The sequence below is a fragment of the Meleagris gallopavo genome, chromosome 11 (assembly GCF_000146605.3).
Source record: "Meleagris gallopavo isolate NT-WF06-2002-E0010 breed Aviagen turkey brand Nicholas breeding stock chromosome 11, Turkey_5.1, whole genome shotgun sequence".
Lineage (NCBI taxonomy): Eukaryota > Metazoa > Chordata > Aves > Galliformes > Phasianidae > Meleagris > Meleagris gallopavo.
In genome coordinates, this window is record NC_015021.2 from 246,487 (window position 1) to 261,938 (window position 15,452).

General features: G+C 42.9%; 1 protein-coding gene across 1 annotated transcript in view; it reads left to right on the top strand.

The window, feature by feature from the left end:
• The window catches only part of LOC100543530 (glypican-5-like), a 324,270-nt gene that overhangs the window by 151,371 nt on the left and 157,447 nt on the right, over positions 1 to 15,452 (top strand). The gene's annotated exons all lie outside the window — the stretch shown is intronic.

Sequence of the window (15,452 nt, forward strand, 5' to 3'; positions counted from 1 at the left end):
TTTTTTTTAAACACCCTTACATCATGTATTCTTCCATCTATTATTTGTTTTTTTCCTCCATCCCTGCCATTAATCATCATCATATTTTTAGCACTCAGATAACAAGTGATGCTTTGTTTCTGGTGATTGTGCCACAGCAAACAGCCTGCTATTTTTTCACTCTTTTTGTTTTGTGTTCAAAATGTCTTTGGTTCTCTGCATTCTCTAATGCCATACGCATCTAAAAAGAATCAGGGAGACTTCCTGTGTTTTCTTTTGCTGATTTTAGCAGGAAAGCAGTCAGCCCTCTTGTCATTTTCCTGATCTCCATAGGCCTTATGCTGAGTACATCAGGTGCTTGCTTCCCTTTCTGAATAGTGCCAGCTCCAGTGCTTGCGCTGTGGGAAACTCTCTTGGTCTAAGGGATCACTTGAAAAAAACACATAGGGCAGCTGCTGAACTTGAGGAAACAGCTCTGTCCACTTGGCTCACAGCAGACACTTGAAACTGACAGCTCCTTCTTTAAGGGTGCTCATACTCAAAGGTCTGAAGTACTTTGTGTGGCAGCGTAAACCCACAGAAAAATAGCATGGTACTCAGTAGGTCTGAACCTTTGTCAAAAGGCACCTCCAGAGTCCTCCAGCAGGTGAGTAAGGGCTCACCTCTCCTGGGCCACAGCAGCCTGGCTTGAGAGCATGTCCTGACTGCTGCCATGTCTGTCCTAGCCCTTGCTGGGAACGCGGCATTGGCAGCTACAGCTAACCCTGTGGTGTGGAGGGGGCCAGGGAGAGGGCTGAAGTGAGCTCCTCCACCCAGGGTGTTCCAGCAGTGTGAGTGATGACAAGTGGACTGGGGCAGCAGGCTTTTGCCTGGAAATGTGGCAGAGGCACCTGGTTATTCCTGTGGTTATAAGCTGTAGGAGATCAAGGAAAAAGAAGAATGCAGTGGGCGAGTGATTGTGAGATATCAGCATTTGATTCCTTCCTTTTAGGATCTCTGCTTAAGGTTCCATGAATTCCTTCTCTAAGAGTGAATTGAAATAGCAGCATGTTCCTCCTAAACAGCTTACTTGGGATGAAACTTACGCACAAGTAGTCAGGGAAAGTTGGGCATTGTGGAGATGTGAATCCCTGTAGCCACTGCCACATCAGTGACTTTGTTGGAGTACATTTTAGTTAGTTTCTCTACTGCACACAGCATAATGATGTGTTAGGGTTATTTCTTTTTATTTTCCATTGTTTGGTCTGTTTATTTGTCTGCTTCCAGGGGTCTGCATCTGTCAGCTGAAAGGTCTGCATATAATGGGAAGGGCATTTGAGTTTTCTTGTTCTTAGTGAGGCTCACGATCTGTTTTGTAATCATTTACTTGGAGATTTAACAGTGCTTATTCTTACCACATTTAGAGTAAAAGCATTGGAGCTCTCGTGTAAAGGAAGGGAATTTGTGCAACAGGAAACTGAAGGAACATGCCCCAAAACTGTCCTTATTTTTCTTCATAGGTATTCTTCTACCTGGTATTTTGCGGAGTATGTATATATGGTTAAATGTTTGAAAGTGTCTTTGATGCAGTTAATCCTGCAGTGAACTTGTGTTCAAGTTTTGTTGCAGTTCTTAGTAACGGAATATAAAAACTCACTCTATCAGGTGACTGTGACCTTACTGGGAAATAAAGTAGAAGAGAAGCTAAATTGTGGAAGGGAATGTTTCTAACCAGATATAAATCTTAAACAGTGTTAGAAAAATAATTGAACAGTATAGGTCAATTGAATTGATTTTGATATAACTATTCTCTCTTTCGAATTTGTGATGACAGGAAAATCTTTTTATGTTTGACTTCTCCTCCTCTGCAGTTATTTTTGTGAGAGGTACTAGACAAGCAGGGAAAACAATGCTTTGTATTTAATGACAAAACCATTAATTGAGGCAGCATGGTTCCCCACATTGTTCTCGAGCTTTTCAGCCGTGATCTGGGCGAGCACTTCTCTTGGGCAAGTGCTGAGACACTTTGATCTCCAGAATAGGCCATACTTGCCCTCTGCTAACGTTGGCTTTTTCTACAGTGTTTTCCAGAGTGATCAAAACAATGATTTTTGCTTGATACAGAATTAATCTTTTAGTTAGATAGTAAGCAAGAAAAACTTAAACTGCTACCTGCCTAAATTGTATGCAAACCCTAAAGCTGTTACTGAAAAATTGCATGTTCACAGCATAACCCTCTGATGATAGTATGGCAGACATTTTGGTGCATCTTTAAGGAATTCCAGCAAAGAGGATGCCTATGGGATAACCGTAATTAAGCTGAGCCTAACCCAGTGTCCATAGCTATGAATCAGTTACAGCCAAAGATGCTGAGTGCATTTTGTTTTGGTGTTTTGCTGTTTGGGGAGCAATAAAAGCAGGTTGTCCTGATCTGTGCCAGGTAAACAGTTTCAAAAAGGAGTTGGATGAAAGCTCTAAATCTGCTGGTGAACTGGTAGCTTTTACAGCTTCTGTAATAAAATGCTGCTTCTCCTATGTGGAATAAAACTCCTCTGCTTTGGAATGATGAATTCAGCTGTCTTCTTGGTGGAAAAAACTAGGCAAAGGAAAAGAGCTTAAAAGCTCTGAGTCAGGAGATGTGAAGTCTCAGTGGTCCGATCCTTTTCTATACAGTATGAAGGCCTCCTGTTTACTTGCATAAAATGTGTTGCCATCATCTTAGTGACTAAACATTTGTTAACCTGGCAGCAGGTCAGCACCACACAGCCATTCGCTCACTCCCCACCAAGTGGGATGAAGGAGGGAATTGGGAAAAAAATAGAACCCATGGGTTGAGATAAAAGTTATTTACTAAAACAGGACAGGGAGAACAAAGATGTAATAACTATGTAGAGAGAGAGAGGTTTACAATGCAATCACTCGCCACCCTCCAACTGATACCCAACTGATATACAACTGTTCACCAGTTAATGCCCTGCCAGCAATGCAGGGTCTCACCCCCTTGCTGACCAACAGCAAGCCAGTCCCCCAGCAGGCACCAGCCCTGGGCCAGCTCCCCACAGCTTTATTGCCTTCTGCACGATGCCAAGTGGTTTGAACAACCCCTTGCCTAGTTCAGGCCAGCTGTCCTGGCTCTTCCCTGTGCCATGCTGCCACAAAGGCAGCTGCTCTTCTGCAGAGCAGCCTTTCCCAACCCCTGGTGTGCACCTATCACTCAGCAGCATCCAAAACATCGGTGTGCTATTAACACTATCTCAGCTGAAACCAGAACATTTTTAACCTAGAAATAGAAATGGTTTAGAAGCCCTTACCTCGCTCCTGCAGCGCAGAAATGATCGATTATTCTTCATCTAAGGCCAAGGGACTGAGCACCTATTGTAGGGTTTTGAGACCTGGTCAAAAGGGGAAAACAGTGGTGCCAGTAAGAGATGCCTTCAACCGTTCTGCACAAATTTATCAAAAATCTAGGAACACGAGTTCGAATGTGTGTACATTAGTGCACATTTTGAATATGTGGTGGTCAGGGTCATCCATAAGGAGGCAAGGGGAGGCGACACAGCAGGTGCATTTTGCTGATGATGAGTAAGCACTGTACAGGTTTAAATCCAGAACACTTCTCTAGTAGCAATACATCTAATTCACCTCCTGTGGCCAGTACCAGCTAAATACATGTTTCTGTTACAGAATAGTCATAGTTGGTTTTGTCAGCATTGCAATACAGGTGAGAAATGATGAACAGGGGAAGTAGGCAGTGAGTGCCCAAGGAGGTACTGGGGTTAGGAAGGAAACAAAGCTGGGCCCATGCTTGTATGATTAGCAGAGTAGGGACATAGCATTAAATATGGGGATCAGAGCTGTGGCAACTGTTGAAAACAGAGACAAGAAACCTGAAATTGCTGCAGTGATCCTCAGCTGCACTGTCATAATGCACTGTTAGGCGCCGGAGGTGTTTTGGCTATGGACATACACAAACAGGTGACACACAGGCACAGCTGCTGGGGCAAAGGGCTACAGCTGAGCCCATCAGGTCGGACCTCATGCAGAGCTGATGTCTGTGTGTTCATTATCACTAGTTATTTGTTAATCTACCATGTGTATCTAAATATGTTTGAAGAAACAGAATTCTGAGGATAGCTGCAGTTTTGACCTCCTAACATTAATGCCTTTTTGTTATATTTTGTTTAACTTGACTTTTAATGAGCCACAGGCAAGGTCTTCTCCTTGAGATATGTGTTTGATCCCACACAAATTTGGATGTTCCCTTTTTTGCTTCCTAAAAATAATTGTGATTGGATAATAGAATATCCTTTTGTACAAATATGTGTCAAGCCTAATTTCTAAGTATCAGCAACCAGAGTGTCTGTAAAAGGAATTGGATCAATGTCACCTTTGCTTGCAAAAGCACCTATCAACAAGATGTGAGCTCTGGCTTGATTTTCGTTCTTTCTCCACTGCTGTGAAGTTTATTGCTAGTCTGCACTTGTTCTTGTTTTCTTCCCAGAAGCAGAAGTCTGCTCCTCTCTCAGGAATTTCTTTTCCTTCTTGCTGAGTCAGTCTGGATCTGCAGAGTGTCTTCCACCTCTCCGGTTAAAAGATCGGCAGTCATATGTTCCCACTTGTCTTCCCTGCCCCTCGGCCAGGCTGTGTGTGAGCAGCCCTCAAGGTGTGCAGAGTCAGATTCTGTCAGGATTTAGCTCTGTACTTGCTCTAGAAGTTACTGAGAAAAAAAGTGTTTCAGTTTAGCTTTACTTTTCCTGCTAGGAATGGACACAGATGTCCCTTTGATAATCATACTGTTTGTTCATTGTGCTATTTCTGACCTGTTTCCCAGATTCGTTTAATGGAGAGTGCTCTTCGTGCTGACAGTCCCCAGTTAGCCTATCACTCCTTGGTTTCATGTCATTCTAACGAGAAAGGAGTGTCCTGTGGAGGTTATGCCTTTTCAAACTGAAGAGCCTTCCTACCTGACGTTAGTCCAGGCAAGTGCTTTCCCTCAGCATAATAAAGGCCATCCAGTGAACTTCTACAGATTTCCTTGGTGCTTTCAGAGTGCCTTGAATGTAGCATTAACCTTCAATATAGCTAGGGAAAGAAGGGAGGCCATTTCACCCGCAATCTGTTATAGCATGTTTACAACACTTTTCAAGCATTTTACTTGTATTCTTTGAAAGTCAGAATGCTTTTGGAAAACCTGATGAATGTTTGTATTTTAATTGCTAAGCTCTTTTACGTATATACTTGTAACTGTTATTTTCAGTGGGGGTTGCATCACTTTGAAACTTTCAGGTAACTTAGTTTTGTACCTGCAGTCTTAAAAGTGTCTTCACAATCCAGGCTGCAGGAGGTCTTCTCTCATGCTGGAGAGATGGAGAAAGACCATTAGAAATGCCATTTGTCTTTGTGATTTTCTTGGAATTAGCTCACTAGCACACAGTATTTCTCTCCTAATTCCCCATAGTTACTAATAAACAAGATTATGAAACTTCCAGTGAATAGTTCTGGCAGAGAGAATGTTCACATTGTATCACTTCTTTTTTTACTTCATAGAATCTTCAGGACAGTTAAACTCATCATGAATTTGATTTGATCTTCCTTGTAGTCTGTTGGCAGTTACTTAATTGTTTCAAAATGAACTCTTTATATAGATATTTTTAAATAACTCAATTGTTCTATTGGAAAATATTTTTTCCAGTTCTGTTTGGCACAAAGGGTCTGATTGTCATATGACACATCCAGATTTTGCCATAGTATAACAACCCCACTGACTTCAGTAGAATTGCTTCTGCTATGCAGTGGCATAAATTGTATGTTTTTCCCTTAAAAGCAAACAAAAAGCCCCTGTGATTTTCAGGTTAATCAGGAAGCTCAGAAATTTGATTTTCAGCAGCACCAAAAGCTTGCTATCCTGCATGCAAGTGCTCAGAAGGTCTGTAGCTCTGAGAACTTCCCAAATGTCAGTGTCATTCTCACTACATCATTTGTTAGAGATTGCTTTTCTGTGCTGCTCTGTGGAACTGAGCTCCTCTCCCTGCAGTCCTGCTGTGAGCAGAGGCTGGCTGAAACCATCCTATTAACAAGGACTATATCAATTTAAGGTAATGGAGCTGGCTGCAGGATGACCTAATGGAACACAGTTAACTGAATGAATGCTGTAGTCATGAAATCTACCGAGATTTAATTTAATTTAATGTTAAATGCTTACACACTGATTGATTAGATGAAAATAAGCTGAACTCTAAGACAAAAAAAAAAGAAAAAAAGCAAACTTCTTTTCCCCTCATATCTGCTGATTATCTGACAGTAAACGTATTAAGATGCATTTATTTTTAAATAGACTGTGGCACAAGCTGTCTAGAGAAGCTGTGGATGCCCCTACGTAGAGACATTCAAAGCCACGTGGGCAGCAATGGGTGGCAGCCAGCCCACAGCAGGGGGTTGGAACTAGGTGGGCTTTAAGGGACCTTCCAGCACAAGCCATTCTGTGCTTCAGTGAATACATGACAAAGAAGAGTGTAGCTCCTAGAGAAGTCAAGGACTGACAATTTCTTGTTTGTCACTACTCAGCCAAGTTGCCCAACATCCATAATCCATATTTTCTGAACTGTTGCAGAAATGGTAAGTTTGATACAGATATTTCTCCATGCAGTGCTGCTGTGGGAACTGGAAGCAAAGTCTGCTTGCTGCTCGATTCTAACAAGAAGGATGGAAGGAGCTGGGGTAAGCTCCCAAACCCACAGCCTCCACACGTGGAGCCACTGAGGGACAGCTGGCTGCAGGGCTGGCTGCTCCTGGAAAACTGGGGTTGAGCATTAGGAAAACTCCAGGAAAGTAGCATTTGCTTTGCTTCCTCGAAGCTACTTGTTGAGCTGTATGCAACTTTGACGACCATGCTAGGGCTATAAAATTGCTATATATTTTGCTTGTCTTCCCACTTTGTCTAGAGGTGTGGGCTGAAGCTAATCAAATCAAAGCTGACAATCTGAATGCATTATTGCAAACTAATTCTTCAACCGTATAGATTTTTTGACACTGCTTTTACCGGTTGATGCGCACTTCTGGTTGCTTTGAGTTGGGAGAAAATCAGTCCTTGCAGAGCCCTATGGTTCAGAATGTCACATGCACACAAGAGAAAGGTTCAGAAGTTGTGCATTTGGAGACATAACAGGGTGGTATAGCTCAGCAATGGATTCACATAATTCAAGCCCAAGGGTCAAATTATGAATAAATATAAGACAAAACACACCATCTGGTGAACCATGCTTCATATAACTGAATTAGTTGTTCACTGGATCTCAAGTCCAGTTTAATAGCTTATCCGTATTTCTCATTGCTTCTCACTGGATGACACACGGAAAGCTCTTCCCTCCCATCTCTCCCTCTAACCCTTTAACCTCTGAGTCATTTAGTGGGGGTGGGTGGTGACTGCTCTGACAGTGCATTCAGTACGCTGCTGAAATGAACAGGCTACTTCAGAATTTGTTTTACCAAATAAGAAGAGAAGTGAATGACTGGCTTGAACACATGGATGTAAAAGGACAATTTTAATTCATTATGGTTTTTATTTGCATAGTGCTATCTACTTCTGGATGGTTTTACAGGAACCATCTCTAGAATTGTTTCCTGTGCAAGAAATTTTGCACAAAGATGAAAAAAAGTAGAGCTGGATGTGAAGTAGTTGTTGTAAAGTCTAGTTTTGTCTCACTGGTTTTATGACTTTTATTGTTTATAGAATCAGGGGCTTGCTTTCTTCAGCCTTTGCTGACTTCAGGCTGTTGGACAGCTGTTAATTTTTTTGAAGGCTAAGAAAACATTTAATAGGTGACTCACTGTGCAGGTTTTTGATGTTATTTTCTGTTGGGGGACAGGTGTTGTGGAGGAGTAGAGGTAAGGCGGTCCCATTTTTATAACACTGATGAAGTAAATGGCTGAAGTGACTTTCAGGACCACTTGTCTCAGGCAGTAAGTGCTTGAGCTTACCAGTTTGTCTCAGAAAGATGTTGCTTTTTTAGCCATGATGATCACAGCAGAATTATTCAAGCGGTACTGACAAAAAATGATGAAAAAAATGCATGACAGATTATGAAAAATAATTGTTGTTTCCTTTTCTTTTCCTTGGCAATATATTGTGCAAAATTATGTTAAAAAAAAAATTAAAATGTGGCCAATGAATGAGAAAAGCCTTGGCAAATGTATCTTTAATTTTGTAGCTTGTGAATCGGGTTCAGTTCTGGATTTTCAGTATAGATTATTCTGAAATTTTTCGTGCCTGTTACAGAGAACACAAAGTCTGCTGTGGTGTTGCTCTGGGATCCCTGCAGTGAGTACGTGTGATGGGACTGGCTTCATTGGAGAAGGACGGGCCATTAGCCAGTGGATCAGCACATTGGGATCTTAGTGACACAGATCAGGATAACAGCACCTCAAGCAATGGGAAGCCATGGAAACAGGCTCCAGCCTAGAGGCTGATCAATAACACTTAGAAAAGCTTCTATAAAAACTTCATTAGAGACTTTTATCCAGACTAGTGCTGTCTGCAGTGGGAAACAGTGAAGGAAGTGCTGTGAACACAGCACTCTGTTCCTTAGATGTGGTACTAAGAAACATGTTTAGTGGCAATAAGTAGGTGGACGGTTGGACTACATGAGGTCTCTTCCAACCTTCATGATTCTATGATTCTCTGTTTAGGGCTTTGGTAACTAATTATCATTGCTGGTTAGATCTATCCCTGATGCAGTTCCTGCATTGGTTTGCCTGGAAATGGTTGTCCCCTGCCAGATCAGGCTGCCCAAGGCTCCACTGAATCCCTTGTTGGATGCCTCCAGGGATGGGGCACCCACAGCTTCTCTGAGAAGCCTGTGTCTCACTGCCCTCCAAGTAAAGAACTTCCCTCCAATATCTACTCCAAAATTCCCTTATCTTAGTTTTAGAACCACTCCCCCTTATCAGTATCTGTCCTTGTAAAATGTCAGTCTCCCGCCTGTTTTATAAGCTCCCTTCAAGTATTGGGAGGCTGCAATGAGGTCTCCCCGGAGCCTTCTCTTCTCCAAGCTGAGCAAGCCCAGCTTCCTATCTTCAGAAAGGTGCTCCAGCCATTTTTGAGACCACCCTGACTCGATGATCTCTAGAGGTCCCTTCCAACCCCTACAATTCAGTTATCCTTCTCATACTGGGGGCCCCAGGGCTGGATGCAGTACTACAGATGGGGCTTCATGAGAGCAGAGGGATACAGTCCCATCTGCCCTCCTATCCACTCCTTTTTTGATGCAGTCCAGGATGGATGCAGTTGACCTTCCGTGCTACAAGAGCACACTGCTACCTGATGTCCAACTTTTCATCCACCAGGAAGCCTAAGTTCTTCTCCACAAGACTGCTCTCGAGGAGTTCTCCAGTCTGTACCTGGGATTGCCCAGATCCAAATGCAGCACCTTGCATTTGACTTTGTTGAATCTCATTAGGTTCGTGTGCACCCACTTTTCAAGCTTGTCCTGATCGCTCTGGATACCCTCCATTCCTTTTATAGTGTCAATTGCACCACTCAGCATGGTGTTATCAGCAAACTTGCCTAGGGTACACTCAGTCTGTGTCATTAATAAAGATATTGAAGAGCACCGGTCCCAAGGCTGACCCCTGGGGACACTACTCATGACCGGCCTCCACCCACACATGGAGCCACTGACCACAACACCCTAGCTCCCTATCTGGCTAGTTCTTTATCCACCAAGTAGTCTACCCTTCGAATCCATCTCTCTTCAATTTAGAGATAAGGATGTCGTGGGGGACCATGTCAAAGGCCTTGCACAAGTCCAAGTAGATGGTGCCTTTCCTTGTTCCACTGTTGCCGTCACTCCACTGTAGAAGGCCACTAGATTGGTCAGACACGATCTGCCCTTGGTGAAGCTGTGCTGACTGTCTCAGGTCACCTCCCCATCTCACATGTGTCTTAACATAGCTTCCAGTATTATCTGTATTTATATAGACAATAAAAATGTGTACTTTCAGTTGAAGTGCAATTCCATGTGTTAACAGCATTTCACTTTTCACCCTTTTGTAAGCCTGCAAACAACTGTATTAGCTAAGATGTACAACAATTGATTATATTATATTGATTACATTATATTATATATCTATACCTATATATATTCAATCAATAATTTGATCCTCCATGAAGCTATGTTAAGGCACATATGAGACAAAGAGGTGATTTGAGACAGCCAGCATGGCTTCATCAAGGGCAGATGTTGCCTGACCAACCTGGTGGTCTTCTGTGATGGAGTGACGGTTTCGGTGGATAGGGGAAGGGTGATGGATGTCATCTGCCTGGACTTCTGCAAGGCCTTTGACATGGTCCCTCACCGCATCCTGCTCTCTAAATTGGAGAGGTGTGGATTTGAAGGATGGACTATTGGATGGATTAGGAATTGGCTGGCTGGACACAGCCAAAGGGTTGTGATCGATGGTTCTGTGTCAGGGTGCAGGCCAGTCACATGAAAACCTAATGAGGTTCAATAAGGCCAAGTGCAGGGTGCAGCAGTTGGGTCGGGGCAATCCCAGGTATTTATACAAACTGGGGGAAGATCTCTTTGGGAGCAGCCCTGTGGAGAAGGACTTGGGGGTCCTGGTGGACGAGAAGCTGGACATGAGCCAGCAGTGCGTGCTTGCAGCTCAGAAGGCCAACTGAGTTCTGGGCTGCATTAAAAAAGGGGTGGACAGCAGGGAGAGGGAGGTGGTTGTCCCCTTCTACTCAGCTCTTGTGAGGCCCCATCTGGAGTACTGTGCCCAGGTCTGGGGCCATCAGTACAGGAAGGACATGGAGCTCTCAGATTGGGTCCAGAGGAGGGCCACTAAGATGATCGGAGGGCTGGAGCATCTCTCCTATGAAGAAAGGTAAAGGGAACAGGGCTTGTTTAGACTGGAGAAGAGAAGGCTGCGGGGAGACCTCATTGTGGCCTTCCAGAACTTGGAGGGAGCGTATAAACAGGAGGGGGTACGGCTGTTTGTGAGGGTGGACAGCAATAGGACAAGGGGGAATGGTTTTAAACTGAGACAGGGGAGGGTTAGGTTGGATATTAGGAGGAAGTTTTTCACTCTGACGGTGGTGACATACTGGAACAGGTTGCCCAAGCAGGTTGTGATGCCCCATCTCTGGAGGCATTCAAGGCCAGGCTGGATGTGGCTCTGGGCAGCCTGGTCTGCTGGTTGGTGACCTGCACATAGCAGGGGGTTGGAACCAGATGATCATTGTGGTCCTTTTCAACCCACGCCACTCTATGATTTTAATAATTGAAGCTATTCTTTGGAAATAGTGTAAATTATGGTTTGAGAGCTGAATTCTTTTATCATTTGCTTTTTTTTTATTATTTTTGACTTTTAAAGCATCATTGTTTTGCTTGAATGATTAGTGGAATAACATTAGCATGAGTCTCAAAGATCTGGAAGAGAATTCTGTCTGCACATATTGTTCCTTGAACTGTAAAGTAATGATTACATTCAAGATTTTTCCAGGGGCAATGTTTTTATACGATTTTCCTGACCATTTCTACTGACATCTCTGGGTCATGTATGAATAAAGTACTTGAGCAGTAACAAGAGTTAACAATTCTGTACAATATTTCAGTTAAATTACAGGTTATTAAATAAAGCAAGCCAATTTCTGCTCTCACTTAATGTACATTTCTAGTAATTCAGGATCTGATGTCAAAAAAATAATGTTTTAGATAGTGCAAAGAAGTGAAGTAATCAGATTATCTTTCAGGAAATGTATAGTGTTCATTCCAAGCTATATCAGCAGGCTACAGAGCTGGCAGAAATATTCCTTGTCTGCAAGATAGCTGTTTGGGTCTGATGGATGTTCTGTCTTTTCCTAATGCAGTCTTGATTCCTGGCTGTGATGGTCTGGAGGAATTCTCCCTTCTCATTGGCTGTATGACTCTCCTTCAGTTCTGTGCCCTGTCTGTTCTCAAGAATTGTAGCCCACCCTCTCTGAACTCATTTTTTAGTTCATCATTTAGTTCTTTCTGAGATTGATTTTATTATAGATATGATATCATGGCTAGCAGAGTTTAAGAAACCCAAAAGCTGACTTTGTTGTGTTCTGCAAGTTAGTCTTTTGCCTCTCTTTACATCATTTGGAAAACAGATTACATCCAAGTCACCACTGCTAAAAGTCTACAGTTCTTTTCAGAGCATAGCTGTCCGGCAGGTTGTGTTCCAGACCAACACTAGGCTAGTGCTGTCTTGGAGCCTCTCGTTAGCAGTTGGATGTTCAGTGACTGCTGTACTAAAGCTGTACTAGTTTGAGGGGATGAGGAAATTATATACAATTCACATAACTCATGCATGCTTTCTCTGACATCTGAAATTTAGGATATCTATATTGTAAGTGTAATTGCAAGAAATATGGCAGTGAAACTATCCTTGTATAGTTTATGTGTATCTCTAGAGCTTTAAAGCTGATTCCTAAACACTGGTAGAACTTACAGCATTTGAGTATCTCCTTTGTCTTGATGAACTATAGACTCATTCATACATAACGGTTGCATTCGGAGCAGGTCCAAAACCATCTCCTAATAGATTAGGCAGGATCTATTCTGTGCCCCATCCCTATCTAGCAGCGCAGGGGGCTGTGTTCTCAGGGAGTAACAAGTCTTACTATTAAAGACTGAGGCAAAGAAGGCATTAAGTACCTTATCCTGATCCTTGGTCACCAAGTTGTCCTTGACGTCCAACAAGGCATGGAGATTCTCCTTTTGCTGTTGATGTATTTATAGAAATATTTGTTGTTGTCCTTTACCTTAGTGGCCAAGTTCAATTCTAGCTGGGCTTTAGCATTTCTTATTTTCTCCCTGCACAGCTTCACTATGTACCTGTAATTGGTATAAATAAAATTATATATAAATATATAATTGGTATAAATAAAATTGCCTACTCTTCCAGAGACTTTCCTTTTGTTCTTGAATTCCAGCCAAATCTCTCTGTTCAGGCAGTCCGGCCTCCTTGCCTATTGGCTCATCTTCTGTGATTTGGGGATGGTCAGTTCCTGCACCTTTAAAATAACTTCCTGAAAGTATTCCCAGCCTTCTTGGGCTCCCACACTCTCCAAAACTACCTCTGAAGGGACCTTCTCAACCATAGTCCTAAAGAAGTCCTAAAGACTGCCCTTCGGAAGTCCAAAGTGGCAGTTCTGCTGACTCCCTTCCATGGTTCAATAAGGATCAAGAAATCTAGCATCTCGTGATCCCTGTGCCCCAGACGGCCTCCGACTTTTACATTCCCCACAAGACCTTCTCTGTTAAAAAAACAGCAGGTCCAGAATTTTGCTTCCCCCTTTTGGCTCCCTCACCAGCTGTGTCAGGAAGTTATCTCCCACACACTCTAGGAACTTCCAGGACTGTTCCCTATCTACTGTATTATAAATTCAGCAGATATCTGGGAAGTTGAAGTCCCCCACAAGAAGAAGAGGGAGTGATCTTGAGACCTCACTCAACTGTCTATAAAGTATCTTGTCCACTTCTTCATCCTGCTTGGGTGGCCTGTAGCAGACTCCCACGATAATATCAGTCTTATTGGCCTTCGCTTTTATTCTGACCCATAAGTTCTCAACCCTATCATCACCATAATTAATTCCCATACATTCATATTCTTTCTTAATATAGAGGGCTACACCGCTGCCTTTCCTGCCTAGCCTGTCTTATCTGAAAAGTCGGTAGCCATCCATCACAGCGCACCAGCTGTGCAAGTCATTCCACCACGTTTCCATGATGGCGGCCATAACATAGCTTTCTGACTGCACAGTGGCCTCCAACTCGTCCTGCTTATTACCCATGCAGTGTGCATTAGTGTAAAGGCATCTGAGTTGGACCTCCTTTTGAGAGGCAGTAGTCCTAATACCCTCATGACCATACTCAGGTGTTTCCATAGCCACCAACCTCACACCAACCCTCGTGTTCTTCCTACAAAAGGGTGAATCGTCCTCCTCCTTCACGAAGACACAAGTCTGTGGGATATTACTAGCACAGCCCCTTCCCACAAGCACTGGGATGTTACATATGGGCTTTGTTCTAATGACCCCAGTTACACCCCTACCCCCCTTCATACCTGGTTTAAAGCTCTATCAATGAACCTTCCCAACTCCCATCTTAAGACCCGTTTCCAGCGGTGGGGGAAGCTGGTCTCGTGCAAACAGAGCAGAGGTCAAAAAATCCAAATCCTTGCCAGGCACACCAGGCTCAGAGCCAGCTATTAATCCGTTGGCCCATCATGTTTAGTCCCTCGTCCTTCCCTATAACTGGAGGAATAGAGGAGAACACAATTTATGCTCCCGAATCCTTTTATAGCTTTAACCAGGGGTTACACGATGAGTAGTCAAGAGCAATGAAAAGGAAAAGCCTTTCTCTTCACTGCTGTTGATGAATTTCTAATAAGACAGTAATGCATGCAGAGGATCACTGAAAGGCTGGTAGAGGCTGTGAGCTGACCCATTAATCTAAATTTCTTCTGTACCATGATAAGATGATCTCAGAAAACCTTGTCAGGTGTCTCTGTACATCTGCAGTGACAAGCATGTATTTTCATCCCATGAGCAATGAGGAACATTCAGCAAATAGCCTGGTCAGTGGATAAAGGTATAGCCAAAGGCAGGCTTTCTGTGTTGTCCAAGTGATTCGGTAAAGTGGGTTGATACAATTTAAACCAGTCTTGACTTGAAAATAATCCTCTATCTGTGTTCTTCTTGGGGACCTTGGTTCAGCTGTCAGAGCCTGCTTGGAGGATCAGAACCTGGCCATCATTTTGAACATGTCATTGCATCATGGAAGTTTATGCTTCTGGATTAGTTTATGTTCTTATGACTTACACAAAGAAAACTTAGTCCATTTCCTTTAAAAAGCTCTCTGAACTTAAAAATATAAACTTACTGAAATAAGTTTTCCTTAATGTTTGTCCTGTTTAAGTACTCTCTGGCCATCAGTGAAAAAATGTTTTTTCCTCAATTCTTTGTTTAAACTATTTGTTCGTCTTTTTTTCCCAAGCAGTGAAATTTATTCTTTTTATTGAAAAGGTGGTTCAGTTCTTTCCCTTTTTAAACAACACCTTCAACAGCAGTATACTCAGTATGCTTTGCCAGCAATGTGGATAGAATTGATGGTTTGTCCTAAGTGAAATCAGGATTAGACAAGTATATTTAGAGATCAAGGTGTCTCTTCACCAAAGAAAGAAAAAGGATTTAGGCAGTTTTTCCACTTTGAAATGCTGTCCTTGGCTTCAGCATAACTTGGTTTTACTGAAGCACCAGCTGGTGGGAGAACAGCTGATGTATTGAAGTATGTAGGTATGACCTAAGTGATAGATATGGCAGGACCTTTTTTCTGGCATTTGTCCGAAGGAGCTGACTGATAACTGCCTCAGTTTGTAAAGATGCAACTGGGCATCTGATGGGCTGCTCACAGGCAGGTAGCATTGACTGAGAGCTGGGTGTGGGAACAGGCTTTTCAGTTCCT